Genomic DNA, 22316 nt, shown 5'->3' with positions numbered 1-22316 from the left:
TTTAATTCTGCCAATCATCTTTGGAAATCTCATATATTCTATTTTATATGAAATAAAAGAGTCATAACAACAATCCAGGCCAAAGTAGGGTTTAAGGGTTAAACATACATTCAGGTCATCAAAATACATTGGGTCCACCTTGGAAATAGAAACACAATCAGCATCACCATCATGATTTTGTTGGTGTTATCTCTATTATCAATTAAATGTCAGATAGTGTATGTTATCTGATACACATGAAGGTGCTGGATTTATATATATATATATATATATATATATATATAATTATTATTTTAATATATATATATATATATATATATATATCATTAAAATAACAACACATATTTTAAATCTTTAAATATTTGTCTTAGGTGGCATTGACAGTTCTCCCAGCAATATTAATGTTTTTTGGGTTTTTTAAAACGATTTTGTTTAGGCTTAGCAGGCTTGAATAACACAGAAGCTGAAGGTTTCTTTTAATGATCTTCTTACTATCAATGGCACCTGTGGGCTGGGTTCACTGATCGTTATGTTGTTTACCTCCTTAGTTCAAGTAGAAAAGGTTTACTGTGCAGGTTTCATAGCAACAACATTGATTATGACTTGGGCTTAGTTTTCTTGTCTATTCTTGCTGACCCAGCAGCGACTGTGATATTTTTCAAAGAAAGAAATAACAATTACTCTGAACCATACGGTTACAAGGACTGAGAACATAAATGCCTAAAATGTTATCTCTCTGCCACGTGTACAAAATATATAAACCAAGTGTATGAGTATAAACCGCATGTCTTCAATGACCAGGACAGCCTATAGTCCAGTTGGGTGGAAGGCTAAGACCAGTTGCGTGGAAGCAATGATTGCACAGATTATCTGTTGAAGTTGGGGGGCCCCGGGGCAATTTTTTAAACCAGGGCCCCGTAGTTTTCTAGTTACGCCCCTGACTCACAGAGAATGTGAATGTGAGGCATCTGTCTTTAACAGAAGTCCTGGGGAGGTAGGAGAAGGCTAGCTTTGAAATTTGAGTGATCACTAACTACAGTACTTTAAGTGCTACCACGTCAAAGATATGTAGCTGGCTGAGCCCACTTCTCCAGCTACGTATCTTCTATGTAGCTGGCACTCTAAGGATTCAATAATATCCTACATTGATGCTTGTCAATATATATATATATATATATGCATATGCCCTCCACTAATATTGGCGCCATTGATGAATATGTAAAAAATTGTCTTTATTGTTTAACCCTTTTAGCTTTTCTTTAAATAATACACAAAAATACTTTAATAGATATTGAACAATTGTAAACAGAACACAGATTTGTTAAAAAAAAGTGTAATTAATGTGTGGCACCCTTTTAGTCAATACTTTTTGGTACCTCCCTGAGCTCTGAGTCTTTTCCTATAATGCCTGAAGATGTTGGCGAATACATGGCAAGGGATCTAAGACCATTCCTCCATACAGAATCAATCCAGATCCTTCTAATTTCAAAATTTCAAGGTCGACACTGGTGGACTCTCCTCTTCAGTTTACCACACAGGTTTTCTACGGGGTTTAAATCAGAGGACTGGGGTGGTCATGGTCTTAAGCCATTGTTGTGTTGATTTTAATGTATGTTTTGGATCATTGTTCTGCTGGAAGATCCTAATTATAGTTTTCTGAGACTTTTTGACTCAAAGACACAACTAACTTCTGCAATTCTCCAGCTGTGATCCGTGAAGAATTTTTGGCCCATCCTCTTCACTTTGCGTTGAGACAATATGGACACACGTCTATAACATTTCCAGTTGACTGGAACTTCTTATTTATTTCCCTTGTGGTGGAAATGGGCCTTTGCTATTTTCTTATAGCCACTTCCCATTTTGTGAAGCTCAACATTTTGCCACATATTACTGCTATATTCTTTGCCCATTGTGATGAATGAAGGGAATTTGACCTATGTGTTACCTAATATTTATACCCCTGTGAAACAGAAAAACAAGGTTGAACAATTTCCTGTGAGCTGGAAGAATGTGACTGGCCCGCACAGAGCACTGACCTCAGCTCCATCAAACAAATTTGGAAAGAACTGGAACGGAGATTACGAGCCAGGCCTTCTCATCCAACATCAGTACCTGACCCCACAAATGCTCTGCAGTATGAATGGGCAGAAATTCCCAAAGACAAGTGATAGCTGCAAAGGGGGCGGGGGGTCCAACTACAAATAAAAGTCCCTGTTGGTGTAATGGCCAAGTGTCCCAATACGTTTGTCCATATATTGTACCTAGAAATGCAAACAGAGGATCCACCATTATATCAGTTAATTTACAAAACTTCTATACGTTCTTTTTCCTGGTGCATACAATTTTGGAAAAAAGAGCTGACTATATCTGCACAGCAAATCTAACTTGCAAAGCATTTGTCCTCAAATAATGTAAATATTATGTAACGTTCTAATAATTTTTTTCCATATAGTGTATACATGTGTGTGATCATATACTCTATATACAATTGCCCTTGTAGATAACACATTAATAAGCAAATAGGAGCTTCTGTAGCAGAAACCATTGTCCACCTTTGTGTCACATGACTGTTAATGGTTCCAGCAAACATGATAAACATGCCAAATTTTACACACATTAAATAATTATTTATGGGAAAGATTTGGGCATTCAACAGCACTAGTAATGATGTTTCCAATTCAAAGTTTATGTACAAAATTGTTCAATGTAGAAAAGTAGGTGGAACACTGCCTTTAAATTCCATAGATGTGTCAAACACTGCTCCGACACAGAAATATTGCAGTTTTTTTCCTTTTTTATTGTGATTTATTTCGGACAGACCCATGAAATGATGTCTTCAAAGCTTAACAATTTTAGTAACATTTGAAATGTTTGACACATTATTGAGGACAACCAGACACGCACCAGTATAAATGTTATGAGAATATTAAAATATCTTTTGATCATCAAGTCATACTGTGTAAATACAGATATGGGGCCAATTTCATTTGGGGCACTGTAAAATAAGTAAGGACATCCACGTTATTCAAACTCTACTGAGCCTAGTCTCATTGTGGACGGGACATAAGACACCTTCTTTCAAAATGTTGGGGAACAGGTCAGATCTTTGCTGTTTTGATATAAAATAGTGACTTACACTATTAACCACCACAAAAAAAATAAAAAAAAAATATTTGAAATAAAATATATGAAAATATCATAGTTTTAAGCAGTGATTGAGTGCACACTTTTATATGCAAGCTTAGGTGTGATTGATTTCTTACTTTGAATTTATAGTACACTATATGACCAAAACTAAGTGGTCACCCTGCCTGTGTAATAGCAATTGTGTAATTGCTATTATTGTGAAGTGGAAATGTCTACAAGTAGCAACAGCTGAGCCATGAAGTGTTAGACAATGCACACTCATAGAGCAGGGCTGCCATGTGCTGAATTACATATTGTGTAAGATCACCTGTCACAAACTGCCTTTGGATGCAACATCAGCACAAGCACTGTGCGTCAGGAGCTTCCATGGCCAAGCAGCTGCACACAAGCCGTAGGTCACTAAGCCCAATGCCAAGTGTCCCCTAGCGTGATGCAAACTCTGGACTCTGGAGTGATGACACTCTGGAAGGCGTATGGACAAATCTGGGTTTGTCAAACGCCAGGAGAATGCTCAGAGACATACAAAGGCAGATAGACATGCTACACAGGGAAGATGGCAATATTGTCCCAATCACAAACAGGAAAACGTATGTAGCAAATTACAATACTCATTAAACGTTAGCATTAGATTTAGTCACATAAGTCTAGACCTGGTCAGGTTGAAAAATAATACAAATCAACCTATCTATGTAATGTTACAATGGTTCATAAAAAAATCGATTCTGAAATGCTCTCTGAAATTCAATTCAGAATTTTCTGTAATTACTAAAATTACATGGAGCAGTTACATTTAATTCCTTCCCACGTATGTTTTTAAATCTTGTACATTGAACAGATTTATTTTAAGAGCAATTCTAAGGAGAATTCAGCTGAAACATGACCTTCTTTATGTATCACAACCTTTTATGATGTTGGATGCACGTTCATTTATAATTATTTTTTTATTAATATTTTTATTTGTTTTATCACTTTTGTCGTTTCAGATGACAAATTGAGACATTTTTGGAGAAAGTGGTTAGTGGTGTAACCAGGAGTGGGGCTTTTGATGTGACCTTGCCACAGATATTGATAACTGTTTATGTAATAAAGGCTTTTAGAAGCAGAATAATGTATTTTATTTGTACAATTAAGTTTAAAAATCATGCTTTCTCCTGCCGCTACAGACATAGTTAGGCCTGCAGAACACCGTCACTTCCTCTTCAAACATTATCAGCTCCTAGAAAAGAGGAACAAAAGGATGTGGGCCCACACAGGGACTATCCCTCCTAAAAAGAGACACGTGGGAGGTATTCACCTCAGTTTTAGCACAAATAATAAACTTCAAAGTATCCTTTAAAGAATTATATATTTGCAACATTGACCAGAATAACATATGATGACATGCGATACACAACTTACTCTCCATTTTGTTATGGTGTAACCCGTGTATTTTAAAACACACTATAGTGATCACACTGTAACTGAATGTAAAATCGTTCCTCTACTCCTTAAATATAGGAATATCATTTTCACTGAGTGTTTCCCAACATGTGTAGACATATACATCAATCAAACGCAAACACATTTGATATTATAATTCCCTTAGAGGCTTAGTTCCACGGAAAAGCTTCCAGATTTCACTCGCGTGCGGTAATAGGATTTTGTTTGGTTTTCAGGCACTCTGATCAAACGCAGTCAGTTTTACACCCAAATACATCTTTTTACATACCTTAACATAGTTCAATACTTAAATTTAAAAAAAAAAAATATATATATTCTAAAAATATTGTATCAATTAAAATAGTTATTTGAATTCTAAAACTGATTTTAATAAAAGGAAAAACAATTTAGAGCGAAGACAGGCAGACAAGGGTATACCTAGGAATGCAAACAGAGGATCCGCCATTAGATATGTTCATTTACAAAACTTCGAAGTGTTGTTTTTTCCCCGGTGGATAAATATTTGGAAGGAAAAGCTGACGATATTTGCAAAGCAAATCTAACTTGCAAAACATTTGTCTTCAAATAATGTGCATATTTACATATTATTTATTGACTTGTTGCACCTGCTCCACAGCGTTGTGCTTACTTACTTGCTTACGTAATGGAATCACAATCAGTACTGGGTGATACCAGCAATGGTTTAATACAGGGGTCCCTGAAAGATTTTTTAAGGCAGCTGTCATTGTCTCTTTCTCATAACACCACTGTGACGCACATACAAACACACATAAACACACAGGATTGTAAACTGTTACACATACAGGCATAACATCACCGCCATGATGGGTAGGGGCTAGTTGGGAGTGACCAATAGCAGCCCCAGGTGTAATCTACTCCAACATATTGTCTAATTCAGTAGCTTCCTTAAGCCCACAGCTGAATCACAAGAATATTTTGTAGAAAAATAATTGAGCAAAAACTACACACACACATTAGGAACATGTTAAACATAATCAAACATGAAGGGAAGAATACGTATTTTATTCTAAACAATAAAATCTATGCAGATTATCTAAAAGAGTTGCAGCTGGCAGATATGTCCTTCTCTTACAGTGTACTAGAAGCATATTGTTGAATGTTGTGCTAACGCTTACCCCTTACAGGATTGTTAGGGTAATATATGAAACCTAATTTGCAAGTTTCATGTTATTTTCAGTTATCAGCTTCTCTATAAATATAACAGGAAGAATGATCTGTGATGGTCACATCCAATGTTACAGGTGACTCCATCACAGCTCCAGCAGACATCTGTATGACTGTGTTATTTCCAAGTCCACTTGATGGCAGTGCAATGTTCTTGCTAGCTGTGTTTAGTGGTTGCATTCAGCCAGGGGAGGGGAATCTGTAGATTCGAGTCACATAATAAAGACAGTTCACTGGAAGTAAAGGTGTGTGAAACTGTGAATGTGTGTGTGTGTCTCCTAAACAACTGTGCCACAGTCTCAGGAGACACAGCAAGCAGTGTGTTCCTATCTCCTGCTGGATCTGCTTTACTAACATGACCTCCTCAGCTCCTTGCAGAGGTCTGGATTATAAAGGCTAAGCATTCTCTTCTGACCACTTTCCCTGTGACTACTGCTACTGACAGCTCTCGAATCAGCCTCATACTGATCATCTCATTGGTGAGTGATTCCTGGGGATTTTAGGAAAGAAGGGAAGGGAAATAACTATAATAAAAAAAAACTGTTTGTTCTTATTTTTTTTTTAGCCACACATTGGTTTTCTCAGATGTGGTTTTTAACAGTCAGTTCAGAGTTAACCTCTTGTTGGCTAAAGCAGACACTGATACTGGTTAATTTTATGGAACCAATAAATTAGACTCAACAGATGGGAACTGGGAGTGAAAGGAGAAGGTGTTGAGGTTGTGAGAAGGTTCATTCACACTGGGGTTGGTGAGCACAGGATCCCTTTGGAGGTAGAATTCCTGTGCTTTGTGTGGGTATCCATATGTAATCTTAACAAGGACAGAGACTTCCTTGTGAGTAGATTACACAGTTGTATGATGTAATGTGAGACTCAAGAGAGCTGACCAAAAATGTCTTTGTGTTTCTTCTTTGAGTATCCACAGTATGTGGATCATTGGAGCAGTTTTCGGTCCTCTATACACCTGTATTGGGTTTCTTCCAAACATACATCGCTTTCTCAGCACAGGCGTTTGTGCATATGTGCCTGGATTATATGGCTTTACTGTGACATGGGCAGTTAATACTAGTGAGATGATAGATGATAGCTTTAAGTATTATGATATGCTAGCTTTTGTAATAGATTGATGACAATTTTGCAGTTTTGAAAGATATCAATAGGAGAATTGTTTGGTATACTGCGAAAAAATATATAAGGAAATCATCTTCTAAGATCACAGGGCATTTTATTAATTTTGATACCATTTACTTCTTGCTACTTTTGTGTTAAAGGCACCTTCAATCTCATCATGCTATGTCTTTATGGAAATATTTCTTACGTGCCCCATATAATACCGGTAATACTTACCAACAAACACCCAGCTGATTTAAAGAAACTCTGTTAAGGGTAATGCCTATGTGAGGAATGCTAGACAATGTAGTAGATTAGAAACAAAGCAAAATGAATAAAACAAAATAATTGGATTAGTTTTTCCCCAATATCAAGACTGACCAGATCACAGAGCTAAAAGAATTATAAAAGTAAAACTATAAAAGTATAGTATTTTAACTATAGGAAAAATATAGTAAACCATATTAAAGTAATTAGTTCTTGATCGTTTGTGCCCTTTTGTTCAAATACCTGTGAGTTAGTTTGAGAGGAAAAAAAGTTAATGATGGTATAAAACATGAATAGTTTTTTTCAATTACAAGCACAGGTTAAAAAAAACAAACCTCTTAAGTAATGAGCAAAAAGTCACAAGAAATTAGATGTAAGTATGTGAAAGCAATGTTCTGGGCACCCTGTGCTTCCTTTTATATAGAATACTGAAAATGTGCAAAGAAAAGGTGATTTTATTCTGGCAGAATTCCTGTTTTTTTTTGCGCAATACCTGTTGTGTCTTTAAAAGGAAAAGTCGTCTCACTGATACCTGGCAATAACATACTCACCAACATTTCCTTCCTGGATCTCTTTCTGCTTGACCCTACGGCATTGAGCTCTGGGCTACCCAATACTGATAGTTTAGAGCTGATTTACATGCGTTTAGGCTGTGTGTGTCTTAGATATACACAGTTAAAATGCAATGCTGGCTGTACATAGTGTAATGCACTCTGCATAGGCAGTGTTTTTATCCTAGGAAAGCCCGGAATTTGACCAAAAAAGAAGTAACTTCCCCAGGAAAATTCTGAACTGTTGGCAGGCAGGCAATACATAGGCATTACATTTCCTTCAATTGTGGAGTTATTGCTGCTAATACCTTATATTTCATTAAAGGGTTATTCTATTACCCAGGAAATCTGAGGGGTTGACTCTGCAATCCATACTAACCTTTTGGCCTAGGGTCCCAGGAGATGAATTGGCTGAGGTTCCATAAGCTTTTACAGTCTATTCGTTGACCATTAGGACATCTCCCCAAACTGATACTGGGTGTGCAGAAAACTCTCTCATTGCTTCTTGAACCTTCTGTGCAACCCCTTTAACATCTCCCAACATTTAATATAGCCAAGTAGAGGCAATTGCCCGCTTAATTTTTTATGGTATGGCAGCGGGTTCTCAGGCCTCCAGGATGGCCTGGACTGGTATTAACACGATGGGAGCAGTTTCTTGGTCTTCTTACTAACCATTTGAACCCACTCTCCAATCTTTCAAATCCTACCCTGTCCCCAACTGGATCCGCCTCCCCCTCTAGATGACATATAAAAATGTCAGGCTCCATTTCTGAAACTTTCTGAAAAACATAAAACAACTTAAAACATAACTAGCACTGCTTCTTTTAGTTATGTGTCTGCTGTGTATTCTAATTTAGGCTATTTAGAGCATCAAACTGTTTTTCATGCTAGTGTCCTTTCAATGCACATATAAAAAGCTAGTTGCAATTTATGGCTGAACAGCCATTCACCCTCTAGACAAGTAAATGCACTCATATAGTCTTTGCACGTGTTGATCCCATCAGGGGATCCTTGCATTCAATGTAGAAAATGGCCCTTAATGCTAAAGAGTTTTAGGCCATAGTGAAATATGACCTTAAAATATAATGCTGAAATACCACAACTTTATTAATGCATTGTCAATTAGATCTTAATGGTTTCTATAATGTTAAAATTAAATATGGGTTTCCTCAGAGCCACTGTTTTTTAAACCATTTATAAATTATAAAAATGATTGAAAAATGAAAACAAAATTCAGATTTCTTTATTTGCTGCAGTCTCTGGGAAATATGCAACCAAGTCTATCTGCTTTAGATACTACATTTTAACTCTATAATATGTACATAAGGACTTGCCCCAGCATCCAGATTGCACCCACAAGATTTGCCCCAGCACCCATATTAAACCCACAGGATTTGCCTAGATTTCTTCTACAGGATTTAGACTACACTCAGATTGCACCCACAGTGGTCTCCTCTCAGAGACTCAGGTCTCCTTTTGATCCTCTCTTTCTCACTATCTCTTCCATTTCTCTCATTTATCTCAGCTTTTCATTTGCTCCTGCTGGTTTATTTTCATTTCTCTCTATCTCTCCTTATTCTCTTTATCTGCCCCCTTCTCTTTGATCCCCCTTATCTTTATCTCTCCTCCTCTTTCTCCCCCCTTTCTGTTTATCCCTTCCATTTCTTTCTATCTCCCTTTGTTCTCTTTATCTTTCCCACCTTTCTCTTTATCTCTCATCCTCTCTATCGCTGTCCTTTCTCCCCTTTCTCTTTATTACACCTCCTATTTCTCTTTACCTCATCTTTTTTCATATCCCTCCCCTTTCTGCTCTCTCTTTATTTATCATCCTTTTTACTGTCCCTCCTTTTTCTCTGTACCTCTCCCATTTCTATTTTATCTCTCCCCCTTTTCTTTGACCCCCTTTCTCATTATGTCTCCCATTTATCTCACCTTTTCCATTTCTCTTCATCTCCCCTCTGATTTCACTTTATCTCCCCCTTTCACCCTATGTTCGCCATGTCTCATTATCCCTCCTACTTCTTATTATCCTCTTCCCCAGTAACTTACATATGCATTCTTACTGTTACGCAAGTCCAGGCAACACAGGATAATGGACCCATTATGTGGGAGCGGAGGCATACTCGCAGATGGACGGCAAGATCCAAGGCAACAGGACAAATCAAGGCCAGAGGCAAAGTCACAATAACTAAACAAGCCGAGGTCGGGGCAGGCAGTGTAGAAGCAAAATCAGGAGACAATAGCCGAGGTCAGGGCAGGCAGCGTAGGAGTGATATCAGGAGACAATAGCTGAGGTCTGGTACTCGGAAAATCAGGTAGCAAGATACAGGAACAAAAACACAGAATACACACCCAGAGCACAGTAATAGTGGCTCGTTGCACAGGCACTATAGAACAGGGCATTTAAATAAGGCTGAAGGTGGGGAAAACAGAAAACTGGCCAATGGACGCACGATGATGTCATCGTGATCGGTGCCCGCGAATGGCGCCGTCGCGATGGCAACAGCGCTAACAAAACAACAAGCTCTGCCTGTGTTACCTCCGCGAGTGACGCGGAGGAGCCACACAGCCAGAAGCGGTAACGGACCGCGGCGGTTCGTTGGTAACCACCCGATCGCCGCAGACACGCCACGGCAGTTAGAGGAAGATCTATGATCTCCTCAGCTGGCCCATAGCCCTGAATAGAGTCTCCATTTGGGGCTATGAAGTTGAGATTTGGACCGTCAGCCATAGTAGCCCCTCCCTAGTGACCACCTCGGTTTCCAAATTAATTTTCTTGCCTAAGTGGCCCTCTTCAGAGGGGACAGTTCCTTCTGTCTTTCTTTCCTCCCTTGACGGTTTCCTTTTTATAGCAGCGTTGAATGTTTGCTGTGTATGAGTGCATCACAATGTTCCACATGTGAATGTTGTCATAAAGGATATGTAAACAGCAGAAAATGTGTTTATAAATGAAACATTATGTCATAATAAATTAAAAGTGTTAAATATATAGTTTGTGCATCCATTGGAGCAATAAAAGGTAAAAACACATATTTAGCAATTGTCTATACTAACTAGCTTATTTTTAACAATACTTTGGTTTGATACTTTTTCAATCGTCATCATGGTTACCTTTTATGAGGCCTGAGAAGGTCTGACTGTCCCCTTGTTTCTTATAGAGCTGGTAAAAAATTTCTGATATGGGAAAAATATTTTAATTTGCATTATTAGGTTAAGGGAGACTTTAAATGTACAAAAAAACAAGATGTGGAAAAAACGTCACTACATGTAAAATATTATTTATGACCTTGATTTTACTGTATATCTGTGTGTGGTCTCATTTGTATGTTTTAACTTCTTTCACTAACAGCTTTTACAATGGTCATTATTCATTGCAACATGATGTCTCGAGCCTGGTCTCCCAGGGAGGGGGTGAGACTACCCAGATCAAACGGTCCCACTGATCTTGAGAGACTTGGAAAATATCACTAAATGACGAGTTGTATTGTGCTTTTCCATAGTCTCAAAAAATGAACAGATTTTTACATGTGGAATATAGAGTCCATGGAAAAATGTACTTTAACGTTATGTTATACAAGAGGGAGGCTGGAGTGTTAGTTTAAAATGGATTGCATCAATGTTCCTTGCGATTGCTGAATAAGCTCACCAAAGCGTTCTCTTGTATGATTCATTCTCAGCCTATTCGGCTCTGCATTCTAGACAAAGGTCACGTAAAAGTTTAGTCAGTTTGCTGTTGCAACTGTTGATTATTGTAAAGAAAATGCCATGTTATATAAACCTTACCAGATGAAAATGTTTCATTTAGATACCAAGTTATAATTTTACGTGTCTATTAATTACATACATAGCAAAGCAATGCTCAGTCTTCTAGAATGAAGACTGCTACACTCAATGGCTAAAATACTTTATCAGTTCATTTCTTGTTGTGGAGCCATTTGTGCAGCTGCACCACATTTGTCTACACGCTTAGAAGTAGAGAAGCATCTAGAGAAAGGGAGAGAAATCTACAATCTAGATGGATCAGCTTTTTGACAGGCCTACACTCTACTGCTGTGTGTTTCTGATTATGTTTCCTTCATTGTTCAATTATAAAACAGCTGCAGATACAGTAAATTACCTAGGGCCTTGGAAAACAAGGCCAGTGGGAGTTTAGAGGATTACAAACGATATGATAATGGTCCCAGATACACAGCCAAGCTACGCTTGAGAGCTTGTTAAAGCCAAACGTTGCAGTGCCAGCAATTAAGCTCATTCAATCATTTGGAAGATTGTCAAGCCTCAACTCCCCTATAAGATACAACATATCAAATAAAACTTGTTTCACAAGTATTTAAGCGTGATGTAGAAAAATTGTAAGCCCGGAACAAACGAACCTAAATGTTAGCCTAAGAGAAGCCAACAGGTCATGATCCAGCTGTTGAATTGCAGCTTGCACAGGTGAACACTTTATTCGCTTATCTCCATTTCAATTTCTGATTTTTCCACTTAAATGTCTGGTGAAACAGACTCTCAAACTATAAACTATTAGCCAAAAGGTAATTTATATATAAAATCAACTTTTGTTTTCTTTTTACTGTCGTGCCATTAGAGGTACCTAAAGAAAATGTATTTTATTGCATACTACCATTGAAATGTAATATATGCAAGATTGAATGCAATAAAAATGTAAATCGTTCCTCGATATAATCTTCATCTCTGTGCTTCTTTCTGCTTTGCCTGTAATTTATTGAAATCATATTCCTATATATATATATATATATATATATATATATATATATATATATATATATATATATATATATATATGATTTGTTTTCTTAATTTGTCCTGGACAATATGGCTTAATCTGAAATATGAGTCTAATCATCTGAATCATTTTTTCCCCTCTGTTCAACTTGGCCGTAGAGGATAAGAAAGACAATGTTACGTGTCTGGGGACTTGTCACTTGTAATAATACAATTTTGTAAGTACCTCTGCTTAGAGCCCCAAGCCTTACTTGTTCTGTAAAAGCCAGTGCATTAAAAATATATCAGTAAATCAAAATGACAGCAGAAGTATTAGCTAGCTCTAGTGACAAAGTTGGCCTTTAAATGGCACAATAAAAATCAACGGTTTATTCAAAAAAGCTTTAAAGGCAGATTGCTCCTTGAAGGCCTATTAATACCACAACCGTTCGTTTTACTCTATAGTAATTTAAGAGTCAGGATTTTTACTACAAGATATACAGTAAATGATTTTACTATTTGGTTTTTTGTAACTCAAATACTTTTTTTCTGTGCCCTATTAACTGGGAATAGTGCTATATAGAAATATAACATCTTAATTAGTCGCCTAATGAAACTAACATTTTCTTCTGGAAGTGGAAGGAAGCACAAGGATGTCCCGGGCATTGCTGTTGGGGTGGCTGAAGAGCCCCTCTTGCTCCACGAAGGTTATTATGCTTTGGTGTGCATTGCTCCCCATATGGGGATCTTTTACACAGGTCACATGGCTGGTGACAGCTTATGGTGTTTGTTTGGCAACATTTTAGCCATAGCGCATTTGAATACATTAGAGATGGATACGTTTCTCTCATCTATCCCAGAATGCTGCTTGGTATGACCCAGCATGTGATATACTTACCTACAGTCACCTCTAGAGCTGGCTCAGGGTGCGCTGCGGCAGCTGTCTGTTCAGAACACCATGCACATACATGGAAAGTACTCCTATTGATTTCAAAGGGAGTGCTTTCCTACCACTGATTGGCTGCTCCAGGCAGCCAATCAGAGGCAAGAATCGTCTGACCATGGAGGAGGAGGACAATTACAGTTAATGTCAGTTAAATGTTCCTTTGTTTTAGAAGAATACATATTAGTGCTGTGGTCATAACAACTTTTAGTGATCTGTAGTGTCCTTGTGTGATTCATGCAAAATCAAGGCAACCAAGCTAAACCTCCAAAAGTTGCCATTTCTGCTCTAGAACTAGGTAAATATGTAATGAAATAATAAAAATGAAATACTAGTTTCTATGTAACCTAACATAATGTGCAGCAGTTTGTATGTATGCACTCTGCATAGGATGTAGTTTCACGGCTTTAATAAAAGAATCAAGGTTTTTATTTAAATGACTTTAGAGCTGCAAATGTCTGGACCAATTCTGAATTGCCAGCGTTTATACTGCCAGGTTTATAGAAAATAAGATCTAAAAATACGCGTACAACATGCTAATCCCCAGTAAACCACGGTTCATAAGAAGCTCACTGTCTTACATAATACAGTTTCAATGACAAGACTCTTTCCTTCCCATATAAGGCTATATGTTTCCTTAAAGGGTTTAGATGCATATAGAAAACAGGTAATGCCACATAATAACATTATTTTGTTTAAAATTCTGGGTTTGAACATAAATACCACACAGAAGAATTCAGAAACATTTTTTTCATCTTGTATACCAACAACCTGAGTTAGTATAGTGAACAGCATACATTTGTATTACATGGCAATATAAAAATACATTGGCACGATTTTTCATTATTGAGTAATTACCGTATTTGCTCCATTATAAGACGAGGTTTTTTTCAGAGCAAATAATCGGGGGTCGTCTTATAATCAGACCTCAAATAGGTCTGACTATGAGACGACTAAGATCCAGATCCCCTCGCAGCTCCTGTCTCAACCCCCCCCGCCCCACTTACCGGTGCTTCTGACTCCCCGGTGTGCAGCCGGGGCAGCGTGTAGAGCTCTACGCGATTCGCGTAGACAACTTACGCTGCAGCCGGAAGGAGGTGTGGCTAGCAGCAGGGGTTGTCTGCATCCATCACGCAGACCTTCCCCGGCTGTCAGAGATCAGATTCTCTCTGACAGTCGGGGAAGGTCTGCGCGATGGACGCAGACAACTCCCGCTGCTAGCCACACCTCCTTCCGGCTGCAGCGCAAGTTGTCTACGCGAATCGCATAGAGCTCTACACGCTGCCCCGCCTGCATGACAGGGGAGTCAGAAGTACGGGCTCGTTTGGGGGGGCAGGGGAGTGTTAAATGGGGGCATAAGGCATTTCTAGAGGCAGAGTGCGCTGCGAAATGCCTTTTAACCCCCTTAATGCCACTCTGCCTCCAGAAATGCCTTTTTAACGCTCTATACGCCACTCTGCCTCCTGAAATGCCTTAAACCTCCCTATATGCCACTCTGCCCCATAATATGCCTTTTAACCCCCTTAATGCCAGAGTGACATATAGGGGTATAAGGCATTTCTGGAGGCAGAGTGGCACATAGGGTATCAAAAGGCATATCATGGGGCACAGTGGCATATAGGGTTAAAAGGCATATCATGGGGCACAGTGGCATATAGGGGGTATAAGGCATTTCTGGGGCAGATGTGCATAACTGGGGGGCAGGTTGGAAAATAGAAGGAAATAAAACCAAAATATTTTTCTCAATCATAGCTTTTATTAAAAAAAATAGTTTACATGAATTAACATTTACTGGTAAAACTTTTTTCCTATAGGGTCGTCTTATATTAAGGCTTTTCCTTTTTTCCTGAATTAATATTCAGATTTGGGGGGTCGTCTTATAATCGAGCAAATACGGTATATATGGGCAGGGTTTGTGCATTGAACGGGCATTTAGTTTTAACATACATACCTCCCAACAGTCCTGGTTTTCATGGGATTGTCTCACTGTTGCGGGCAGCTGCCTCACTGTCCTGCTTTTTTGGGAGGTGAAAAGACAATGGAGCATACCATGCAGTTGCGAGAGTGTAAAAACACACCAAACAATTGCATGTATCCATCAGGATACCAGCTACCGGTCCTGTTCACACCTTCGGTTATGCCCACACCCAGTAACCATTCTCTTGCTTCCAGGAACCTCACCTACATGTCCCCTTTTCAGAACGACTTCCCGATTGGTCCCCCATGTCCCACCTGTCCAGGTTTGAATCAACCGGCTTTGAGGAGCCCCATTGACTGTAGATAATCATAACAGAACAGATTTGTGCCTTGTTTGTTTAGCCATTACTGCTTTGTCTTTTGTGTATAAAAGCCCTGTGTTTTCCCCCAATAAATGTTAGTTGTTTTGCATCTAATTCTATGTTGTCGCTATTGCTTACTGTGAGGACCGGAGGGCTACCCATCTGTAGCAGGCCCAGAGCACGAGGAAGGTAGCTCCAACGTCCCGGTAGATCCCCGGTTCCCATTATAGTATGTCATTGAGCAATCAGTTGTGGGACACTACACTGAAACTAGCTCATACACCTTGTAAGGCAACCACCCAGTGTGTTATGTTGGCTGTACTTTTTGGAAGTACCGGTTAACAGTGAGCTTGTTTGACTAAATCCTGTATGACGATGAAATAATCATCAAACATTTTGATATTTTATTAGTATATGTTGTAGCCTACTGGCTTCCTTCTGCAAAACTTTGTTGCTATAACAAAATGATCCAAGGTATAAAATTGAATGTATGCCTCAGACAGGAAGATTAAATATTTACATATAATAAATAAATGATTTTGATGGTACTCTTGCTGCATCTTACGGCGTTATTTGAATTTACTGACTCATCTTTCCCTACAAAATAATTTTAAATATCACTACTCTTAGCTATCAGATGCATGCAGTATAAAACCCCGGAGTCTTTGGAGTGTTTATGTGTCGTTAGGAAAGCTTCTAATGAAGCCCCTCGAGATGTCAGAATGTAACAAGTACATAACGTGCAGTGATTTATCTACTGATTAATATTATAGCCATGTTTGTACTGTAATATCTGTAATTTTCTAAGCAAAATCAATCACTTCACATAATTGTTATCTATTATCTGCAACAGACCTTTGTGTTGATTTACACCTGGAAAATTAACATTTAGAAATATCATGCTTTTGGGAGAGTTACTGGGCTGTAGGTATCTCTGATAAATAGAAATGTATGAGAACATGTTTTAAACCTAAGAAACTGAATAAATCGAATGACGGTAATCATAATTGTTGAGATACGGTGAATCACAAATTTGCAGCCTTGGTATGTGATGTGCCTGTAACGAGTCGTTGCACTAAACTGTTTGAGACCTTTTTAAAAAATCTATTATAGGGTGATGAGGCATTGACGTGCAACATCAAAGGTTTCAAAATGATATTTCTTTTTTAGGCTATGTGCAAGAGGCTTCAATAATTGCGGTTACAGCTGTAGGTTTTTTTCTGTGCCAGTAGGCAAACATGACTTCTTTAGCCAATTGGATTATAGGATGCCTCCGATACTCCCAGTACTAGCACGCAGTCAATTAAAACGCAACGTAGAAATTACACTCAGACGGGAGGGGTAGGGAACTGGCAGGTTGCACAAATGATAGGAGAGAGTGAGAGTGTGTACGTATGGTGTTGAAGAGTGAGTTTGTATATGTAACTGTATGGTGTTAGATTGAGTATGTTTTACTGTATCATGTTAGAGTGTACATGTGTTAGTGTATAGTGTTAGCATGCGTGTGTGTGAATGGATGGTCTTAGCATGTGTGAGTGTATGGTATCAGAACAAGTGTGTGTCAGCATATGGTGATAAAGTGTATGTATGTTAGTGTACAGTGTTAGCAAGAGTGTGTGCCAGCATATGATGTTATAGTGTGTGTATGTTAGTATATGGTGTTAGCATAGGTGTGTGCTAGTTTTTATGTTAGCATATGCGTGGTTGGGTGTTAGTGTATGGTGTTAGCATGTGTGTGTGTCAGCATATGGTGTTAGAAAATATGTATGTGTGTGTGTGCATATTTATACCATAGTTTCCTGAAAGAGTAGTGTTATGCCTAGAGTGGAAGTAAAAGATTCAATAATTGAAGAGTTAGGATCCCCATTAATTGAACCAGGGGCTGTTCAGGGATTGTTTAGTCAGTGATTTATTAATCTCACAGAAGACTTTCTTCCAGGAGTAGAGATCAAAATATAGACCCAAATACTACATCTGTAATATGTACTCACCGGCCACTTTATGACATACACTTATTTGTTAACACAAATAAGCAATGTGTGAATCTTGTGTGCAACTCAATTCATAAAGCATGCTGACATAGTTGAGAGGGTTAGTTGTTCAAATAAATATTTTAATGGGAAGGCATTTGATACAAGTTTCTTTGAAAATTCTAGTTTTCTATGATGGCAGCTCAGAAACAGCTGACTTCCTGGTAATTACAGGAACTGCAGTCTCTAGGATATACAGAGAATGGTGCTATAAACAGAAAATATGCAGTGAGCAGAAGCTCTGTGGGTGGAGACGCATTGTTTGAGGAGAATGACTACACTAGCCAACAGAATGGACACAAATACTCATCTTTAAGTGTATGGGCTACCAGAGAGGGGCAACTAATAAAGTAAAGCAAGAATTCAGTGCATGCCCAGAGAATACATTCAAAAATACCTAAGGAATGAATATTGGGATTCTGTCACACTATACGGCCATACATTGTTTAGGCCGCCACTACGTCAAAGTACCCCAAGTTGGAGCGAGTCCTATCTAATTTTCCATGGCTATATTGCTTACCAATGAGCTGAATCATTGGGATTGCACTGCATTTTAACCCAAAAGAGACTCTTAAAGCCTTCTTTGGACACAATTAATGAGGCACCTGTGTGGCAGGAGGGGCTGTTTAACCCTAAGGTTGGGTAAGAGCCTGCAAATTTGCACAGCACAAAAAATATACAAAATAAAAGCGCACACAACCTAAAAAAAGCATAAAAGGTTTTGCCCTAAGTTGAACCTTCACCCAAATCTCAGCGTTTTTGCTGACATCCTCTCCTCCGATTGGGGGATTGAGGGAGAGGAGGTCAGCAGCGCCACAATTTTGGCAACATTCTCTCCCCCGATTGAGGGACAGAAGGTAGAAGATGAAGAAGATACGGAAGTGGAAGTGGTCGGCAGGAGTGGTCAGCAGAAAAGGTAGGGAAATATTTAGATAGCATGAGAGATTGAGTAAACGAGAATGAGAATATGAGAGTGCATGAGTGAAAGAGCTTGCAAATTTCAGACAAATTCTGAGCTTTTTGTTTCGTTTTGGTCTGCTTCGTGGGGAGGGCTGGCCTCGTTTTTGTGGCTTTGTACACCGAGTTTGCCAAAATTCCGTAAATTTGCAATTCATAAGAATCCGAATGTGTAAGTCTAACAAATACCATTCAAAAAACTCACCGCATTTGGAAGCTGATCAACAAGGGGAGACAGATACTCAGTGATAGAGACCCAATCACCAGAGCAGGGTTGCTCTACACACAGTAATCGGCTCTCCTACTTCTTATATGAGATTGTTTACATCTGACAGTATCATGTTATAAGTTTTATGTGTATTTGTGTTTTATTTCTATGCTGCACACTTTATGAGAATTGTTTGCATCAAGAAGGCATATTTGTAAAAGGAAGTATCTATATATGTATATATATAACCTTCCACAGTCACCATTATTTCTCACCATTCACAAAAACAACTATCTAAGGCATAAATATTATGGATTTTGTCACACCATATGGCCACATACTGGTTAGCCCTCCACTACTTCAAAGTACCCCCGAGTTTGGCGAGTCCTATTTAATTTTTCATGGGTATATTGCTTACCAAGGAGCTAATAATGAAGCAGCCACTGAATGACCCTTCCAATAGCAGAGAACCGTAGAGTTTGTATCATAAAGTGGAAGCTCCTGGAGCATGGGGAAGATTAAGGTAATGTGCCGATCTAGGCACAACATACTCCCCCTTACACAATATGGAGCTAACAATTAACATGGGATATACCAGCTTGGAATCCATTTCACAGATAGATTGTGCCAAATTAACTTATTTGTGTTTTGATGAAATCAGTTCTCAGTTCATCAACCAATCTAGCTTCTAAAAGCCATTGCATAAATGGGCAATGTGCAGGGGCGTAACTAGAAACCTCAGGGCCCCGGTGCAAGAATCTGTTAAGGGCCCCCCAACCCCCAACCCATCTATCCCTTTATCACTATCTCCCCTCTCCCTCCCTACCCCCCTTCTCATGATCTACCCTCTCCCTCCCTATCCCCCTTCTCACGATCTACCCTCTCCCTCCCCACCCCCCCTTCTCACGACCTACCCCCTCCCTACCCTCCCTTCTCAAGATCTACCCTCTCCCTCCCCCCTTCCCAAGATCTACCCTCTCCCTCCCTACCCCCCTCTTCTCACGATCTACCCTCTCCCTCCCTACTCCCCCTTCTCAAGATCTACCCTCCCTACCCCCTTCTCAAGATCTACCCTCTCCCTCCCTACCCCCCTTCTCACGATATACCCTCTCCCTCCCTACCCACCCCCTTCTCACGATCTACCCACTCCCTCCCAACCCCCCCTTTGTAGGTCACTTACCGTCAACTCCTGTGTTGGGAGCGTGAGGCGTTTGTCTCGGGTGCCGGCGCTTCACTGCTGAGCGCCAGCATATGACGTCATATGCCGGCATTCAGAGTGAAGCGCCGGCACCCGAGACAAAAGCCTCACGCTCCCAACACTGCACTCTGGGCAGCGCGGCGGCGACGGCAGCGGCGACGGCGGCGACGGCGGCAGCAGCGGGGAGCAAAGGCGAGCAGAGGCATCCTGGATTTCTGTCAGTCAGAGGGGCCCAAGAGTTGCCGAGCGGTCGTTTTCAGCAACCGCTCGGCACCCCTTGGGCCCCCCTGACTGGCAGAACTCCAGGGCCCGGTCGCAGTCGCGACCCCTGCGACCCCGGTAGTTCCGCCACTGGCAATGTGGTAATGGACCTGGCTGGTTCTTTTTGTCATGATTTAGCAATGTTGATTTATGGATTTAGCTGTTAGAAAACTAGTGCTGAAATATTTTTTCAGCCCTTTCTAAATCAGCCCTTCTTCATTCTAAATTGATTAATAAGTCCACTAAACAAGGCACAACTGACAATGTGACTGTGTTAAATAATATATTTGCATACCTTGAATAGATAATGTTTTGTTCAAAAACCTGATAACTAGAAAAATGTGTCATTGTGCACAGTTGTGGTGTAAGAAATTGAAGGGTAATATGTATATCTTTTGTTTTACTATTTTTTTAAGGACATACAGTGCTGTGAAAAAAAGTATTTGCCCTTCCCAAATTCTTCTATTTTTGCTGATTTCTCACATTTAAATGTTTCAAATCATCCAAATAATTTTTGTATAAGATAATATGAGTAAACACAAAATGCATCATTAAATTGATCATTTCATTTATCGAAGGTAAAGTGTTGATCATTTCTTATATCACCCATGTGAAAAAGTAACTTCCCCCGAAACCAAATAACTGGTTATGCCACCCCTGGCAGCAACAACTGCAATCAAGCATTTGCGATAACTGGCAATGAGTCTTTTACATCCATGTGGAGAAATTTTTACCCAATCTTCTTTTCGAGTATGAACTGTCTTTTTAAGTTCATGCCGCAGCATCTCAGTCAGATTCTGTCAAGACTGTGAGTAGGCTCCTCCAAAACCTTCACTTTGTTTCTTTTGAGCAATTCAGAGGTGGACTTGCAGCACACTACCATCACTGTATTTGACTGTTGTAATGATGTGTTGTTAGCTTTACGCCAGATGTAACAAAAAGCTTGATGGCAAATTTGAGACAAGCTTTTGTGTTGTTTTTGGTCAGCAGTGGTTGCCATGCAACTCTCCCTTGGATGACATTATTTTACAGTCTTATTGTGGAATTATGAACACTGACCTTAACTGAGGTAAGGGAGGACTGCAGTTTTTTACATGTTAGCCTGGGTTTTGTGACCTTCTGAATGAGTCACCAGTGCACTCTTGGAGGAATTTTAGTAGGCCAACCACTCCAGGGAAGGTTCACCACTATTCACCAAATTTGTAGATATGGCTCTTAATGTGGATCGCTAGAGTACTAGAACCTTAAAATGGCTTTGTAACCCTTTCCAGACTGATAGACATCAATGACTTTGTTTCTCATCTGTTCTTGAATACCTTTAGACTGGGGAATAATCTGCTGCTTTTTGAGACCCTTTAGCCTACTGTACCTTGCAAGACTCTATTTGATTGATGTTTATATTCAACAGGGCTGTCTAGTGAAATGTAAACCAATTATCAATTAATTTGGTTGATTGGTTGCTTTAGTCACTAAGAGGGGAATTATTTTTTCACATAGTGCCTGGTAGGGCTGGATAGCATTTTTCCTTCCGTACATGAAATCATAATTTAAAAATTTCATGTTGTGTTTACCTGGTTATACTTTTTTTACAGCACTATATGACTATTTTTAACGGAAGAGTTATATGGAGCATTTTGTTTTTGGTAAAAAGGTACACTCAATTTAAAAATATAGTTATTTTTCTCCCAAGACCTAATAAAATAAGCATCTAATCATTCCACTTCTATTCATGCGTATAAGTGGGAGGAAATGCGTAGATGTTATAAATGCTTATAAAATGTACAAGTAGATACTTAAAAAGTACGACGCAAAAAAGGAGAATGAAGGCTTGCTAGGGATTTTATGATGTTTTTAAAACCCACTACATTTTAAAGTTAAATGTTATGTTTTAAGGGTTAGCCAGCAGGGAGCTCACCTGAGAGCTACCTGTTTTAGAGTATAGACTTCTGGCCTCAGGCCTATGTATTCCATTTTCAAAACAAATTTCCTGAATAACACACTTCAATAAATGTGCC

At 39.1% G+C, this 22316-nt stretch overlaps 1 protein-coding gene across 2 annotated transcripts in view; it reads left to right on the top strand.

Moving 5' to 3' along the window:
* Positions 1-5955: 5955 nt before the first annotated feature.
* PKIB (cAMP-dependent protein kinase inhibitor beta) overlaps positions 5956-22316 on the top strand; it is an 88900-nt gene continuing 72539 nt past the window's right edge. Inside the window, exon 1 of one of the 2 annotated variants that reach the window (XM_053459023.1) lies at positions 5956-6251. The gene's annotated coding sequence lies outside the window, so the exon portion shown is untranslated. The remainder of the gene's footprint in view (positions 6252-22316) is intronic. The other variant, XM_053459026.1, reaches the window with a different exon arrangement.

Source organism: Spea bombifrons, chromosome 3, assembly GCF_027358695.1.
Source record: "Spea bombifrons isolate aSpeBom1 chromosome 3, aSpeBom1.2.pri, whole genome shotgun sequence".
Taxonomy (NCBI): Eukaryota; Metazoa; Chordata; class Amphibia; order Anura; family Pelobatidae; genus Spea; species Spea bombifrons.
Note: the sequence above shows the minus strand (reverse complement) of the source record. Positions and strands in the feature narration are given on the sequence as shown.